Raw genomic sequence first — 19,297 nt, 5'->3', positions numbered from 1 at the left:
ACACCGTGCAAAGTATTTGTCGCCACCAAATGTTACATATGAAGACTTTGGTTCACTGTGTCCTTCTATATGTTCGTGTTACCTTCCGCTCTCCTTTAAAAATACAGTGCACACATCAGCCTTCATGACACCTTCCCCTGAAGAAAAACAAACAACCACCAGGATGAATAAATGGGTCAATTTCTGCTTTGCCTTCACAGTATTACCATGACATGTGAATGAGTTTAATTTAAGTTCACATTAAACTTTTGCAAGATAAATACATTGAATAATTGAAGAGATACAAATCTTATCTATACTTTCTTAGTTGAATTTCCTCGATCACCTTTACGTTCCGTGGGATCAACTTTCCAGGACCAGTGCTATGTCCCAAGAACGTCACCACTGCTTTCGTGTCTTTTCTTTTATATAATGTTATTGCCAAATTCACCGTTCGTAACCGTTCAAACAGCTCTGCCAACTGCACAATGTGATCATACCAGGGTTTGCGAAACGCCACTACATTGCCCAAACAGACTGCACAGTTTGTTCAAACATCTACAACATTGTTTGTGAGTCTTTGAAATGTTGTGGGTGTGTTATACATTCCAAAGTGCATCACATTGATTTGATATGTCTCATTTATGTTTGCAAGCGCAGAAATTCCTTTCACTGTTTCTGGTAAAGGCACTTGTCATAATCACAAGTAAGTCCAACTTGGTGATATAACTGCTTGTCAAACTTTCTCCATACAGACCGCCAATCTCGGTATTGGATTTGAGTCCGAATTTGTAACGGTGTGGACCTTTCGATAATCTACACAAAATCGTTGAGTCCCGTCTGGTCTGGTGTCCACTCTGTTTGCCTTAATTCTCGTAATGGAATTGACTCTTGTAATCCGGTAGACACAACAATTGTGGCTAAAAAAGACAGTTTCCCACCTCTATATCTCGGCAGGGGTCTGTCACAATCAATCATAACCCATGGGAAACGTTCTTCACATGTGGAAATTGTTGAGAAAGAACATTGTTGAACTTCACGCGCTCTGCCTCAGTTCAGTTCCATCCTCGTTAAGTTTGGCTACCACACCCTTCTTGACCTCGATGGCTTTGGAAGTGTGAAGCTGATTGGGGTGTTGGTTTATCAGAACAGAATTCCCGACGTCTGCTTCATGTACAATCACATTTTCCCATGCATCTGATTCATAAATATGGAGTTGTGGTTCTGTTCGCCGAGCTGGAAGTTTTTGTTGCAAACGTTTCGTCCCCTGGCTAGGCGACATCATCAGTGCTTGGGAGCCTCCTGCGAACTGCTTCTTTGATGTTTCCTCCGGTGTTTACAGTGGTCTGTCCCTGCCGCTTCCGGTTGTCAATTTCAGCTGTCCGCTGTAGTGGTTGGTATATTGGGTCCAGGTCGATGTGTTTGTTGATGGCGTTTGTGGATGAATGCCATGCCTCTGGCTGTTCTCCGTCTGGCTTGCCCTATGATAGTAGTGTTGTCCCAGTCGAATTCATGTTGCTTGTTTTCTGCGTGTGTGGCGACTAAGGATAGCTGGTCGTGTCGTTTCGTGGCTAGTTGATGTTCACGTATGCGGATCACCAATCTCAGGACTCATAGCAGAGGCAGTTATGCAAAGGTTAGAACAAACAGTGCTACCACAAATTCATTGCAAACTCTGGGTCAGATATGTCTATGACACGTTTGTAATCATTAAAAACACGGAAATAGAAAAAACACACCGGATCATCAACACCACACTCACTGGAATCCGATTCTCGAGAGAAGAAGAAAAGGATAGCCAACTCCCATTCCGAGACGTGATGGTACAGAGAACACCGAACGGAGAATTCACTACAAGGGTATACAGGAAAGCCACACACACAGACCAAGTCCTAAACAATGAAAGTAACCACCCCAACACACACAAACGAAGCTGCATCAGCACACTATTCAAAAGGGCCACAACACACTGCAGTACACCAGAACTATAAAAAGAAGAAGAGGAACACCTATACAAGGTATTCGCCAAAAATGGATACCCGCGCAACTTCATCAACAGATGCCTAAGAGAAAGACCACGGAACGAGGACATACCACAACCAAAAGGACTAGCCACACTACCATACATCAGGAGCATCTCAGAACTGACAGCCAAACAACTGCGACCCCGAGGACTCATAACGGCACACAAACCAACAGCCACGCTCAGACAACAACTCACCAGAACGAAGGACCCGATACCCAGCATGAGCAAAACTAGTGTAGTGTACAGAATACCATGCAAGGACAGCACAAAACACTATAAAGGACAAACAGGAAGACAGCTAACAATCTGCATACATGAACATCAACTAGCCACGAAACGACACGACCAGCTATCCTTAGTAGCCACACACGCAGACAACAAGCAACATGAATTAGACTGGGACAACACTACTATCATAGGGCAAGCCAGACAGAGAACAGCCAGGGAATTCCTAGAGGCATGGCATTCATCCACAAACTCCATCAACAAACACATCGACCTGGACCCAATATACCAACCACTACAGCGGACAGCTGAAACTGACAACTGGAAGTGGCAGGGACAGACCACTGTAAACACCGGAGGAAACATCAAAGAAGCGCTTCGCAGGAGGCTCCCAAGCACTGATGATATCGCCAAGCCAGGGGACGAAACGTTTGCAACAAAAACTTCCAGCTCGGCGAACAGAACCACAACAACGAGCACCCGAGCTACAAATCTTCGCACAAACTTTGAAAATCATAAATATGTCCACATACTACAGTAACAAACTTTCAAATATGTTTTTTGCTCCCAAGGAAGATAGTATATTAACCTGTTCCCAAAACCTCAAGGCCTTCTTGGTTTTAAAGGTATTTTGAGTTACATCAAAATCTGCAACACCTGGATTTGGTTCCTCAATCTGGTGGACAGTAACTAACACGTGGTTCTTCAGATATATACAAAGTTTGTGAGAAGATTTGTAGCTCGGGTGCTCGTTGTTGTGGTTCTGTTCGCCGAGCAACACAAATTCCCAGCTCGGCGAACACAACCACAACTTCAGATATATCTCTCTTAATACGGTTTCAACATGTCAACAACTGTATGAGATAGTTCACCAAACTCAAAGTTTTCCAAGTTTCTGAGGAGCTACTAAACCTGGCTGTAAATTGCGTCTTATCACTGGCAACAATACTAATACGTCATTATCTCAAGTCAATGTCCAAATCTGTGTTTTTATCTGCAAACTGCTTCATTTTATGCTAAATCACCTAATCGATTTAATCTCTTCCTTTCATCAGATGCATAATCTAATTCGGAGCTCTTGGGCTTTGGTCTTATCATTTTTTTCATTAAATAATTTCATGGAGTCTCACCTTCATGTCCGAATATTAACTCAAAGGGAGGAAGCTGAGATGATTCACGGGGAAACATTGATGAGGATATCTTCATCCTCATCATTCTGGTAATCCTGACAGTACGCTGTCAACATGATCTTCAATATCTGATGCCAGGTTTCTAAAGCTTTCTGAGATTCAGGCTGATGCATATTTGATTTAAAATCCAAATCCATAAACTGTCTCGCAATAAAATTAGAACCTTGATTCAAATAAACATCTCTGGGTCGGCCATACCACGTGAAGAAAGCGACGAACTCCTCTACCATGATTTTGCCTTAATTCTCATAATGGAATTGACTCTTAAAATCTGGTAGACGCACCCTTTATGCCCAATGCAAGCTCTTTACAACTTTTATTTCTCGGCATGGGTCCGACACAATCATTCATAACCCGTGTAAAACATTCCTCACATGCGGGAATTGGTAACAAAGGTCCTGGTGTTATCTCCGCCTGTAATTTACCTGCCATTTGGGGGTCGGGTACGTTTTGGCGCCGCCCTTTTGGCGCAAATCATTTGACCACGCCGTTTTGGCTCGAAACGGTTTTGGCGCTCATTACTTTGGGGCTGAGCTGTTTTGGCGCCAATTCAGATTTTAAAAAGTCTAGTTTGTTTAAAGAAGAGAGGATGACGAATGACCGACGTAATTTTATCAACTAGCAAGAGTTGATCGTCAAATCTGTCATGACCCGCTGCAGATTCGAATCTCGTTTTGTAATCATTTACTCATTTAAAAATTGTTAATAGTCATCTACTCTCTTGAATATACCTTAGCCCTTCAGTCTTCATGTTGGAAAGCTGTAATACAATGTTCTTTCTATTTTCTTGTTGAGCCCATACCATAAATGGCTGAAAACATTCTAAGCAAGAGAGATGAATTAAAATGTGTCAGATAAATGTAGCAAAATGTAGAAATTCTTTTTTTAAATACTGAATAGGTTAAAATAATGAATAAAGATGAATTAGATTTATTTCTTGCAATGCAATGATAACGAATTTCTTATGGTCTCTTCAAGACTTTTTCTAAATTCTGAATTGGCGCAAAAACACTCAGAGCCAATGTAATGAACGTCAAAATAGTTTAGACACAAAATGACGGGCTCAAATGATCAGCGCTAAAAGGGCGGCGCCAAAATGTCCCATTCCGAACATTTCACAAGTATGGCGTTTTTGTCGAAGGTTAACAATATCCTCGTGCAGTCCAGGCCAATAAAAACTGATTGTGCACCTAACCCTGCGTCTTTAATACACCATGGTGACCTTCCATTGGCAAATAAGGCAGGGCAGGTGACTAAGGTGTCAGTAGAGAAGCACTTTGGGGCCAGCGACCATAATTCGTTTCGTAGTAAAATGTGATGGAAAAGGATAGACCAGATCTAAAAGTTGAAGTTCTAAATTGGAGAAAGGCCAATTTTGACGGAATTAGGTGAGAACTTTCGCAAGTTGAGTGGAGGCAGATGTTCGCTGGTAACAGGGACGGTTGGAAAATAGGAAGCCTTCAGAAATGAGACAACAAGAATCCAGACAAAGTAGATTTCTGTCAGGATGAAAAGAAAGTCTGGTAGTATAGGGAAGGCTAGATGAGTAAAGAAATTGAGGTTTTGGTAAAGATAAAGAAGGAAGCATATATCAGGTATAGACAGGATAAATCGAGTGAATCCTTCGAAGAGTATAAAGGCAATAGTGGTATACTTAAGAGGGAAATCAGGAGGGCAAATAGGGGACATGAGATAACTTTCCCAAATAGAATTAAAGAGAATCCAAATGATGTTTATAAATATATTAAGAACAAAATGGTAACTGGGGAGTGAATCGGGCCCCTCAAAGATCAGCAAGGCGGCCTTTGGTAGGAGCCACAGAAAATGGCGGAGATACTAAATGAATATTTTGCATCAGTATTTATTGTGGAAAAGTGTATGGAAGATATAGACTGAATGGAAATAGATGGTGACATCTTGCAAAATGTCCACATTACAGAGGAGGAATTGCAGGATATTGTTAAACGTGTAAAGGTGGATAAATCATCAGGACCTGATCAGGTGTACCCGAGAACTCTGTGGAATATAGAGAAGTGATTGCTGGAACTCTTGCTGAGATATTTGTATCATCAATAATCATAGGGGAGGTGCTGGAAGACAGGAGGTTGACTAACGTGGTATCACTGTTTAAGAAGGGTGGTAAGAACAAGCCAGGGGATTATAGATCGGTGAGCCTAACCTCGGTGGTGGGCAGTTGTTGTAGGTAATCCTGAGGGACAAGACGTACATGTATTTGGTAAGGCAAGGACGACTTAGCGATAGTCAACATGGTTTTGTGCGTGGAAAATCCTGTCTCACAAACTTGATTGAGTTTTTTGAAGAAGTAACTAAGAAGATTTATGAGAGCAGAGAAGTTGATGTGATCTATGTGGACTTCGGTAAGGCATTCGGCAATGTTTCCCATGGGAGACTGATTAGCAAGGTGAGATATCATGGAATACAGGGAGAACTAGCCTTTTGGATACAGAACTGGCTCAAAGGTGGAAGACAGAGGGTGGTGGGGGAGGATTGTTTTTCAGACTGGAGGCCTGTGACTAGTGGAGTACCACAAGGATCAGTGCTGTGTCCTCAACTCTTTGTCATTTACATAAATGATTTGGATGAGAGCATGAGAGGTACAGTTAGCAGTTTTGCAGATGACACCAAAATTGGAGGTGTCGTGGACAGTGAAGATGGTTACATAAGTTGACAGCAGCATCTGGAACAGGTGGCCAATGGGTTGAAAAATGGCAGATGGAGTTCAATTTAGCTCATTGCGAGGTGCTGCATTTTGGAAAGCAAATCTTACCAGGACTTGCATACTTAATGGTAAGGTCCTAGGGAGGGTTGCTGAACAAAGAGACGTTGAAGTGCAGATTCAAAGCACCTTGAAAATGGATTCGCAGGTAGGTAAGATAGTGAAGAAGGCGTTTGGTATGCTTGCCTCTATTTGTCAGAGTATGGAGTGCAGTATTTGGGAGATCATGTTGTGGCTGCACAGGACATTAATTAGGCCACTGCTGGAATATTGCGTGCAATTCCCGTCTCCTTCCTATCGGAAAGATGTTGTGAAACCTGACAGGGTTCAGAAAGAATTCACCTTGCTGTTGCCAGCATTGGAGGATTTGAGCTTACGGGAGAGGCTGAACAGGCTGGGGCTATTTTCCATGAAGCGTCGGAGGCTGAGGGGTGACCTTCTCGAGGTTTACAAAGTCTTGAGTGGCATGGATATTGCATAAATAGTCAAATAATTTTCCCTGGGATCGTGGAGACCAGAACTAGAAGGCATAGGTTGAGGGTGAGAAAGGAAAGATTTGAAAGAGTTCAACAGAACAGCTGTTTCACAGGGAGTGTGTTACATGCATGAAACGAGCTGCCAGAGGAAGTGGTGGAGGCTGATAAACTTGCAACATTGAAGAAATATTTGGATGGGTTTATGAAGAGGAAGAGTTTGGAGGGATATTGGCTGGGTGCTGGCAGGTGGGACTAGATTGGGTTGCGATATCTTGTGCTCATGGATGTGTTGGACCGAGCTAACTGTTTCCATGCTGTACATCTCTATTCTTCTTTGACTTCCTCTAGTGTTATCACATCGTTCCTGTAGTGTAGTTACCGGAACTGCATACAGTCACAGCCTGATTAATGCTATTTAAAATTCCAAACATACCTTCTTTCTCTTGTACAATGACACAATTGACGAAGGTAAATGTGGTCTATGCCTCATTAACTATCAAAATCACGTCTTCTGCTGACTTCAGAAAACTGTGAATGATTACCCGAAGATCACTACATTCGTCCAAGCTTCCCAGCGTCCTGTATTTCATTAAATTCTACTCCATCTTTATTTCCTTAACAAGTTTCAAAACCATCCACGATTGTCCTACCGATCTGATCAACTCTTCCAAGTTGTGCATCGTGTTTTCGCAGATGACACCAAAGTACGTGGTGTTGTTTACAGTGAAGAAGATTATCTCTGAATATGACAGTACCTTATGTCAGATCATCTACTGGGTTGTGGAGTGGAAAAATAGAGCTTACATTAATTACATGCAAAGTAATACATTTGGAAAGTCAAATCAACAAACATGCGCACTTTGTAATGAAGGACTGTGACCGAAACGTCCATTCTCCTCCTCCTCGGATGCTGGCTGACCTGATGTGCTTTTCCAGCATCACACTCTCGACTCTGACCTTCAGCATCATCAGTCCACAGTTTCTTTCTATAAACCTAAAGGTAGAACCTAGCACGCGTTACTCTACACCTTGGGGTGTAGATTCATAGTTTGTTGAAAGTGCAGTCGTTGGTAGACAGGATGCTACAGAAGGTGATTTGCATCCCTGCATTTATTTATCAGGGTATTGAGTAGAAGATTGGGAGGTTGCAGTTATGCAAGACATTGGTGAGACCACTTTCAAATAATGTATCGCAAACTGATAACTTTCCTATCGAAAGGAAAACGTTAAAAATTAAAGTTGAGAAAAGATTGCCTGGAATGTTGAATTTGATGGCGACAAGCTCTCTGAAGGATGACGGGTCCCCTTATAGAGATTTATAAAGTCATGAGGATCATGGTAAAGGCGAGTAACTCAGGTCTTCTTCCCACTGTTGGAGAGTACAAACACTGAGTGCATAAGGTTAGTGTGAGAGAAGAAAAAACTGAGACGGAAATGAAGTAACGTTTTCATCCAAATTGTGATGCATGTACAGAATAAATTGCCTGGGGAAGTTTTGGAGGAGGGGACATTTCCAACATTTGAAAGTCATCTGGACGACTTTCATGAATAGGAAATGCTTACAGAGATATGGCTAAATCCTTGCAAATGGAAGGAGATCACTTTAGAATATCTGGTCGGCATGGCCATGTTGAGGCAAAGATGTATTTCATGCTATTTAAGGCTATGACTCTATGACTGATAGACTCACATAATTTGTCCTTCTGGCAACCTCAGTGGATTTATTAATTTGATGTTACCACATGCCGAACAAAGTCAGACATCAGAGCGAAATCTAGTTGCAAGATTCAATTTTTCATTTCAGCTCATCGTTTTATGCGTGGGTTGCTGCTTAAACATTTTAACCATATGCTGCGAATAAAAAGCTAGCACCCATACATCGTCAGTTAACATTTACTGGAGCAATTTAGTGTGAACATCAGAAAGGAAAATATAATGTATTTGTCCAATCGATAGCCTGACAGAAACTCAGAGGCCATGAAGATTACTCCATATCGACGTGTTAAGTGTCAGTGACAGCTCGCAAGTCTGCAATCCGCCTCCTTTCAGGAAATTCTTGTGTTACCAATCGTTGTAATCTTATTCAGGAAATATCTCTCCCGATTATTAAAACAACTTCACACTGAGCTCAATCTCACTGAACATGGACCAGAAATGAAAATTCACCGATGTTACTCCACTGTCAAGCCATTTCCTCAAATATTCCTTAAATATTGACACTTCATAAAAGAAGAAAAAAGAAAAAAGCAGAGCTTTACCTCTCCGCTGAAACATGTCAGATGCGAAATTCTGGGGACACCCGTCCGAATTTTGCGTCTTTACCATGTTGACCTGAGCAGGCGATATCAATGTCAATTTTTAAACATCACTTCACACCAGATTATTGTCCAACGGGTTGAATTGGAAGTGCTACATTTCGGAGCACTGCTCCTTCGTCAGGTTGCTGTGGACTATAAGATCTGAAGATGTAGTATTTATAACAAAGTTTAAGAGTGATTTAACTGAAATGATATATTAAAAATACCTGGATTATTTGTTAACTCTCTTATCTTTTACAATGCCAATGTTGCTTTCAGTTCTTTCATATGTACAATCGCACAAAATGTTTGAAAGTTACATTCTCAAGTGAACTTTAACAAGATGTGCCATGCCAGCGCAGATAATGCGTTGAAGGTTTGAGGTGCCTTGTGTGAGGCTACCTGTGTCCAAATGTACACACTGAATGTAATGTTCAAAATGGATTCACAGAATCTTACATGGATTCATGCTGTTTTTGAGCAAAGTACAACATAATTCTTCAAGTACAAATTCAACTCACAAATTAAGATGTGCGTGCGGGAAAATGTGGCTGTGTGTGTTGGGTGCATCAGTGTCTGTGAAAGAGTGCATGTATGTGTATATGTGTGAGTGTGAGTGTAAAGTGGTTTTATGGGCGTGAGACAGTTCGCTGTGGGTGTGAGTATGGGAGTGTATGTGTGATCGTATGAGAGAGGGGAGTGTGTGTGTCTGTGCGAGAAAGAAAGTGTGTGTGTGTCTCCGTGTGTACGTGCGTGCTTGAGAGAGAGAGACAGACAGACAGACAGAGACAGAAATAAAGAGAGAGAGAGGCAAAGAGAGCGAATTTGGCTGTCAGCCTCTTAATTGAGGCGATGCCGTTGTTGGATTGGGGGAAAATTAAGAAAGTTAAAAATCACACAACACTAGATGTCATTCCAACATGTTTAATTGGAAGCAGTTGCTTTCGGAGCACTGCTCCTTCATCAGGTAGCTGTGGAGTAAAAGTTTTCAAAACACAGAATTTACAGCAATATTTTGCAGTGTGATGTAACTGGAATTATATATTTAAAAAAGAACCTGGATTTTTTAAAAGCCTATCGTCTGTTAGAATGACCATGTTGCTTTCAGTTTTTCCATTGGTAATTTACAAAAAAATTTAAAAAGTCACATTCTCAAGTGAACTGTAACAATTGGTGCCATGATGTGATTAGCACTGCTGCCTCATAACACCAGGGCTCCAGGTTCGATTCTGGCCTCGGGTGGCTGTCTGTGTGGTGTTTGCGCATTCGTCACGTGTCTGCGTGGGTTTCCTCCGGTTACTCCGTTTTCCTCCCACAATCCAAAGATATGCAGGTCAAGTGAATTGGTCTTGCTAAATTGCCATATTGTTAGGTGCATTAGTCAGAGCGAAAATGGGTCTGGGTGGATTACTCTTCGGAGGGTCAGTGTGGATTTGTTGCTCACATCATGTATTAAAGGTGTGAGCTTCCTTGTGTGAGGCTATCTGTGCCACATTGGTCAGACGATTCTGAAATAAAAATGGGCATTTACCGAATGTTATATGGAATAATGAAGTGTGTGAGCCAACTAAAATGTAATTCTGAAAATACAGATAAACCCTAGATACTGATAGTTGTATATATGTGTGTGTGTGTGTGTGTGTGTGTGGTGGAGGAGTGGCTATTTGTTTCAGTGAGACAGAGTGTATGTTTGTGTATGATTGTGGGTGTAAAGAAGTATAACTCTGTGAGAGGGTGCGTGTTTGAGTGTGGGAGTGTATGTGTATGCAATGATCAATGATATTCACTTCCGAAAGAATGTGATCGCACTTCAATGCAAGCTCTCCTGATGGACCTTGTAGCTTAAAAGATAGCACACAAATGGAATCAGAGAAACACTTCAGTTTTCATACCTTCCACATCTCGGTGAAATGAGATGATGAAATAAATATGTTGAGAGACATTCAGGAGAAACAAATATATCTCTTCATTTGAGTCTCAACCATGCACATGTTAAAGGGCTTTCTAAAATCCATCACCGTCAGTTCAGGATGGGAATTTACAAAATGTTTGAGGAATCATCTATTTTAATGCCAAGGTTATGTTGTCGAGAGGATTTGAAAGCTGTGATAGATATATACAATTTGAGTTGTCTATTTACCCGCCAATTTTATTTTCTAAAGATTAGTTGGAAGCAGAAGATTGAAATGCAGGGAAAAGAAAATGAGTAATGAATATATTTCAGCATTCTGTAACAATTGGATTCAATGGCTGGGTGAGTACCCAGCCTTCCCCGCCGTGAGACTGTACTCGCTACAGAGGAAGGCGGTCAATTCACATGCTGGCTTTATCTCCGTGGTAAATGAAAAAGATGCACTTTTCCAGACGGTAAGGCTGTAGAGGCATTCAGGCCAACAGCGTTTAAAAACGCTTACAGCGAAAAGCGTGCAACTTGCAAAGTAACGAGTGGGGAATTGTTTTGCAGTTCAGGGTTGAACAGCCGCCAGTTTGGTTAAGATTCTGGACGCATGCGCGGGCGGAACGGTGACGTCCTCGTACAGGGAGGGACCTGAGGGCAATTCATGCAGCAGCTGAAAATCTGAGACTAAGACAGAAAGGGATCGAGGAGGTCAGCGGTTCTGGCAATATAGATGGACAGAGAAACATAGTTAACAATTCCAGTCCTGTGTGCCTTTTCTTCAGAATCCATTTCCTTGGTTGCGCACTGTCCTGGGTGATAGCGGTTTGAGCAGCTTAACACACAAGTGGTATTTGTCACAAATACAACAGTGTACTTGAATCTCTGGATTTTACTGCAGGTGACGTTTTTAATCAACCTGTTCACATGTGTCATGATACAATTGTGAAGCCGGTGGTGCTTGAAAATCCACACCTTCCTTACCAGAGTGGAGTTAAAATGGGTCGAGAATGTGGTGCTGAAAACGCAGAGCAGGTCATGCAGCATTCAAGGAGCAGGAGAATCGACGTTTCAGGCAGCAGACCTTCATCAGGAATAAGGGTTCATGGCCGAAACGTCGATTTTCCTGCTCCTCTGATGCTGGCTGACATTCCACGCCTTTTCAGCAACACACTCTGGACTCTGATTTCCAAAATCTGCACTCTACATTTTCCCTCTGGAGTTCGTTTGGGTCGGGGCCTTCGCCTAATCATCTTCACCTGCTTTGTCAATGACTTTCCCTACAGGGGGGGAATATTGGTTGACGATTGGACAGCATTCAATATCATTTTTAACTGCTCAGATACTGAAGTCACGCAAGTGCATATGTTCAGGTTGTACGTTTGGAAGCTGAGATGTTAGACTTTTTCTCATTGACAGCTGGAATCTCAACCTGCGATTGAAGAAAATCACAAATATAATATATTAATATGAAACAACACCTGGAGAGCATACACAATCTGCACAAGTGGCAAGTAACAGTCATATCACATATATGCCTGAAAATGACCTTCTTCAATAAGGTACAATCTGAGTATCCCGTTTTGATATTCAACACCAAATTTATTCTTGAATCCACCACAAGCAGCATTCTGGGGTGTACTCTTGAATAGAAAGAGAACAGGACTTACCATACACATGCAGTTGATGCAAGATCAGGGCAGAGGCTAAACATCTTGCACTGCTCAACCCACTTCCTGACTGCCCATTATTTACCACAGATAACTTAGTTCTGTTATGGAATACTCTTCGCTTGCCTGGTTGAATGCTACTTCAATAACTCAAGAAGCTTGTCAACGTCTGGGACAAAGCATCATTTTTGATTGTTAAACACTTTACCATCACCTTCATCTTCGATGTACAGTAGCAACAAAGGGTATCATCTCCTGTGTAATATCCTTCTGGAAAGGGAGCTTGAGCAGTCCAGCAATTGGCGACGTATGTCCAACAACATGATGACACCTCAGGATGCACAATGTCTCATTGACGTTGGAAACAACAACCTGATTCGTGTTTGCTACTGCTTTTTGCATCTATCAATGTGATCGGATCATTTGTTTTGGAAGGGGTGCGCAATAGTGGAAATATTACTTTCCGTAATTGGGTTTGTTTGTTCTTAGATTTTACCTTGTATGGACAGAGATAATATTTCGCAGAGTAAAAGATTGAAAGAATTGAAGAAGAGTGAGTCAAATTCAGCTTGATATAAAGATCCAAGATCCAACAGAGTCACTACATTCAGGAGGGCATGAAGACTACATATTTATCTGATATATTTGCTAGAAAAGATTTTAAACGACAATGTGAGTGTAAATCGCTAACACACACACACACACACACACACACACACACACACACACACACACACACACACACACACACACATACACACACACACACACATAAACACACACGCACTCGCACACAGTACAGTTTGAGTATTCCAGTGCACTGACTGCAGAAAATATTTCACAATATCCAATTAACATTCTTTAAAACATCTGCAGAGAAGCCATACCTATGTTGTGGTTAAGGGCAGGGATTCAACAGATCATTCAACTTGGAGATATGTAAGGAGATCAGCAACATGGAAATGACCGCATTGTGGGAAGGATTACAAACTGCTCAGAGCAGCTGAAAGCTCATCGACACAGATTTTCTGAGGAGAGACTGTTGACTTGCTCCATGTGTGGAAAGGGATTGACTCTGTCGTCCAGCCGCGTGTAGCATCTGTGGATTTACATTCACAAGAGACCTTACAGCTGATTGTGGGGAAAAAAATCTTTATGATTTGCACAGGTCTTAAATTCAGAAATTTGAATTCAACAACAAGTTATTCACATGGGCGACAATTCTTTCAGCTGTTCTATGAGTGGAAATGTATTCACTTCGGGGTTCAGCCTAATGTCACACAAGCGTCTTCATCACTGGGAGAGAAGCTTCTCTGCTCCGCTCGGGCAGGATAACCTTCACAGTCCTCTCCAATGTGACCCAGTCGCATTGAAACTGGAGAGTGAACATCTGTCTGGTCTGTGCTTGAGACGGGATTTATTAAATCAGGAAAGCTTCAAACACACACGCTTGACCACACTGGATGGAGACGAGACGCGTCCACTGAGTGTTGGAAGCGATTCACTTGGTCATCTGTACTCAGTGAGCTCCAGCATATTCACATGAGTGACAAACACTAACTTTCTTCTTGTGTGGAAGGGGATTCACTTGGATCTCCAATCTCTGCATATATGGGCTTGTTCACACCAGTGAGAGAAAATGTAAATGCTCTGACTGTGAGAAGAGCTTCAGGAGTGACACTGCTTTAATGAAACACCAGAAAACGCATTGTGAGGAGAGGCCTTTCATTTACACTGTGTGTAGCAAGGGATTCAATAATTCATCCGCACATGTTACACCGCTGTGAGGAAGTATTGGATTAGCTCAGTTGGCTGGGTTGTTGGTTTCAAAAGTAGTGTGATGCTAACAGCATGGGTCCCCTTCCCAATACCGGGTTAAGAATGCCATGAGCAACTGTCCTTCTCACCCTCTTCACTTGCCTGAGATCTTGTAGCCCACTGATTAAATCACCACCAGTCACTTCCCTTTCTAATGAAGGGAGCAGCTCCTGTGGTCTGGAAAGTCGATAGTGGCACACGCATTCCAGTTGAGTAAAACGTGATTGTATCCTGCTTTTATTGCATCCAGAATTGATCTATGTTCATTCTGTCAACCGGCGTTTTCTTCATTGGATGTGAATAGCCTCTTTAATTAAACTATATTCTAATTTTCAAACATGAAATATACAGTTTTCCTCAATTCCTCTCCGATGAGAGGAGACTGGTGGATTTGCATTTACACTCTGCTCTTGTACCTTTTCTTCAATTGTTCAACCTTGGTATGTATTTATAAATTTGTTTTCACACATTCAGATTACTGATTATGTTTCACAGCGACGGAAGTCCTTGAGAAGTCTAGTTACTGCTCGAGAAGATGCAGCAGCTAAACTGTGTCGATGCACAATGGGAAGTCAGACCCACAGTGAGAGCACGTGAATGGTTTCTCATCAGTGTGAAGACGTTGATGGGACTTCAGTTCATGGAAACTTATAAAACACTACGCATACTCCAGACATTTAAACGGTTTCTTTTCATTTGTAACCCGTTGATGTACTAGCAGCATGGATGACTTAAATGCATCCTTTCTCAAAAATGGAACATGTAAATGGCCTCTCGCCAATGTGAATTCGCTGGTGTCTCAGCAAGTGTGTTAATGGAGTGAATCCTTCTCCGCATTCAGAGCGAGGGTAGGGCCTTTCTCCAGTGTGAACTCGCTTGTATTGTAGTAGGTTGCTGAAATCAATTAATTTCTTAGCTTACACAACAGACGAATGGTCTCTCCTCTGTATGAAACTGCTGGTGATTCAGCTGACTGCATGATCGAGTGAATTCTTTCCCACATGTAGTGCAGGTGAACGTTCTCTCTCCAGTGATTTCGCAGATGAAACCTGAGATCAGATAACGCCCTGACCCCATTCCCACTGTTTGAATATTTAAATGATTTTTCATCAGTGTGAACACATTGGTGGTACGTCAGTTCCGAAGGACTTATTTTAAAGCATTGCCCACACTCTGGAAAATTAAACAGTCTATGCTCAGTGTGAATGCATTGGTGTTGCAGCAGTCAGCTAACTGAGCAAATCGGTTCCCACAATTGCTTTCCCTCAGTGTTGCCGGATTAATTTTCACGGCATTCGAATAATTCAATACTTTCCACAGTTGCCACATTTCCAAAGGTTCCCTCCAGCGTCCCTCCATTTATGTCTTGACAGTCCAGATGATTGGCTGATGACCCTCCCCTCCCCCACCTCGCAGACAATGCACGTGAATGGTTTCATGCGACCCTCAATGTTGGTTTCTTCTTTCGTTTTCAAAGTCCGATGAGTTCACGCTACATTGAACTGAACAACTCCATCAGATACTGATGTGAAGCTTCGTTTCAGTTTCCCAATGCAAATCTTCAGCTTTAATACTTCTGAAATTAAAACAGAAATAGCTTAGGAAGAGAGAACTTTTTTTAAAAAAACACCAAAGCATTTAATTGTCATTCATATTTCAGATGTGGATAATCTAGACGGGATTAGCATTTATTGCTCATTCCTAATTTAACTGGGCAAGGTGATGATGTGCTGCCTTCTGGAACCTTTGTTGTCCATGGGCGATCAGTAGACCAACATTATAAGGGATGGAAATCCAGAATTTTGACACAGTGACAGGGAAGGAATTGCAAAATATTTCCAGGTCAGGGTGGAACCTGGTTTGTCAGGTTTTCTGACGTACCTGCTGCCCTTTTCCTTTGAGATGGAAGTGGTTGTGAATGTGAAAGATACTGTTTAAGGAGGCTTGGTGAGTTTCTGCATTGTATCTTGTGGATAGAACAACCTGCATGTCTGAGTGTTTGGTGGTGGAGGAATTCGATCCTTGTCGATGTTGTGTCAGTCATGCTGTGCTGATCAATTTGGTCGCACTGTTCTGGGTGGTGTTGAAATTTGCATTATTTTTGGAACTGCACTGAGGAGCCCTGAAGGAGGTCCTGACGGAAATGTCTCTTGCTATTTGGATGCTGCCTTATCTGCCGTGCTTCTCCTGCTCCGTGCTTTCTCAATACTGCACTTATTCAGGCAAATACGGAGTATTCCATCATGTTTCTTACTTCCGTCTTGTAAAGGAATAAACGAGAGGTGGAGAAAGAATCCAAAGAAGGAGAAGAACACTTTGACAATGGAGTGGATAAGGATCTGCTAGTAGAGTGAAAATCGGTTAATGGAGACTGTTCGTGACTATTCCTTGGTGCTATATAATGGCAGGCTATCCGTTAGACAGTCTTCAAGGAATAAAGAATAATATTATTTGCTGTAGTAATCCCAGACTCTGACCTGATATTGATTGCAAAAAAGGCTGGTGCAATTGATTTCTCTTAGAGACTGGGACTTATACAGAAATGGGAGAGGTCTCTTGGCACTTCGAGCCAATGTCGGGCATCAAACGCCGATATACTCTCATCCCACTTTCCAATACATTCTCTGTAACTTTTTGCGCTGTGGTGCTTCAAGTGATCATTGATTTAATTCCACCAGCTCCAGCGAAATGCCATCACCACAAATATATTCCTCTCACTTCCCTTCTCTGCCTTCCGCACAGAACTTTCCCTCCTGGACACACTGGTGCATTCTGTCTTCACTCTCAACACCACCCCACATGGCACCGTGGAATCTGCTCCTGCAATTGCTGAAGATGTCAAACATGCTTACGTACAATATTAGCATTATGAGCAGGAGTAAGACCGACAGACATTCGAGCCTGCTCCACCATTCAATATGTTCATGGCTGATCATTTCGTGCGCTCAGATCCGTTTACCCGTCCGTTCACCCTATCCCTTACTTCCTTTATTGTTCGAAAGTAAGCTCTTATCCGTAAAAACGTTTACTGAATTGCTGTTAACTACTTCGCTGGGAACAATTCCAACTTTGAAAGTGAGGACCGCAGATGTTGGTGATTAGAGTTAAGAGCACTGTGCTGCAAAACGCGCAGTTGGCCAGACATCATCCGATGACCAGGAAAATTTGTCGTTTTGGGCAAAAGCCCTACATCAGGAATCAAGGATTCCAAAGAGTAACAATTATTTGGTTAAAATAGTTCCTTCTCAATTCAGCGCTGAATCTGCTCCGTCTAATCTTGAGGCTATGCCCTCTTGTCCAATTTTCACCCGTTAGTGGAAACATCCTTTCCACTTTTACCTTATCTATTCCCTTCAAAATTGTACATATTTCTATAAGATCTCTCCTTATTCTTCTGAATTCCAATGAACACAATCCCAATTTACTCAGTCGCTCTCATAACCCGACCCCCTCCACTCCAGCGTTATCCCAGTGAACCTCTTATGCGCCCCTTCCGATGCCCGTCCAAACCTTCTCAAATAAGGAGACGAAACCTGCTCACAGTACTCTAATTATGTCGCCACCCGCACCCTGTACAGCTGCAACATAAGCTCTCTTCTTATTAACTCAACCCCTTTCGTAAGGAAAGACAATATTCCAATTGCCTACCTAATTACACGTGATACCTGCAGACTATCCCTTTGACATTCATGTACAACCACAACCAAGTTCCTCTGCATGGCAGCACGCTTCAACATTTCAATAGACAACTAATAACCCTTTTTTCTCTAACATCTATCATTTCTTCTGCCAGACTTTTGCCGACTCAGTCAATGTATCTATATTCCTCTAAAACGTTTCACAGTCCTCTGCGCACCGTCCTCTGCCATTCATCTTCGTGCCATGTGTAAATTTGGACGTGCTACACGTTGTCCCCAACTCCAAATCATCAATATAAATTGTAAATAATTGCAGTCCCAAAACCCATCACTGAGGCACACCACTACTCACTGATTTCCAGCCGGAATAGTACTCATTTATCGCCACATTTTGCTTCCTGTTAGTTAACCAATCCTCTATACATGCTTGTACTCGACCACTAACACCATGCATCCTTACCTTACGCATCAGCCTCTTATGCGACACCTTGTCGAAGGCTTTTTGGAAGTCTAGGTACACAACATCCTCTGAGTCCCCATTGTTCACCATACTTGACATGTCTTCGACGAATACCAAAAGATTTTTCAAGCATAACCTGCCCTTCATGAATCCATGCTGTGTCTGTTCAATCTAACTGGTCTAAAACCCCCTGTCTTGTCCAACTTCCTATTTTTTAAACAGTGACGCCACATTTACTGCATTCTAATCTGCTTGAATTGCCCCAGAGTTCCAGCGAATTTGAAAAAAATACTGCCAGTGCACCAGTTATTTCCACCGCGAACTCTTTTGCACGTTGGAATACCTTCCAACAGGGCCACGAGACTTTCTATCCTTAGCTGCATTACGTTTCCCAACAATTGCTTTTCCCTAATAAAGATTGTTTCCAGGCCCTCACCGACCTCCGTTTATTTGTCAATTACTGGCATGTATGAGTGTCTTCCACTGTGAAGAACGATACAAAATACCTGTTCAATTCCTCAGCCATTTCATCACATCCCATAACTAAATGGCAAAAGCACCAACGTTTACTTTAACCAACATTTCGGTTTATAATTTGTTTTGTAGAATCTTCTGTTAAAACGTCTTTATATTCTGTGCTAGAATTTTTTTCTCATTTTCTTTCTTATGGTTCTTCACAGAACTTTTTGTGGCTTTCCTTTGACATTGAAAGCTTTCCAAATCTTCCAGTTTCATGGAGATTTTGACCATTTTGCATGACTTCTGTTTCAATTTGATAGTGTCGCTTATTTCATGAGACACACGTGGCAGATTACCCCTTTTCTTACAGTCATCCTTTTCACTGGAATATTACTTTGCTGAGTACTTTGAAAAATGTGCTCATC

The 19,297-nt window shown here is 42.0% G+C and overlaps 1 pseudogene; it reads left to right on the top strand.

Moving 5' to 3' along the window:
- LOC148136668 (uncharacterized) overlaps positions 1-14,912 on the top strand; it is a 49,841-nt pseudogene extending 34,929 nt beyond the window's left edge.
- Positions 14,913-19,297: the final 4,385 nt, after the last annotated feature.

The sequence above is a fragment of the Chiloscyllium plagiosum genome, unplaced genomic scaffold (assembly GCF_037043375.1).
Source record: "Chiloscyllium plagiosum isolate Xiang-an unplaced genomic scaffold, Cpla_swu_hap1 HiC_scaffold_45, whole genome shotgun sequence".
Classification (NCBI taxonomy): Eukaryota; Metazoa; Chordata; class Chondrichthyes; order Orectolobiformes; family Hemiscylliidae; genus Chiloscyllium; species Chiloscyllium plagiosum.
This window is presented reverse-complemented; position numbering and strand designations above follow the sequence as displayed.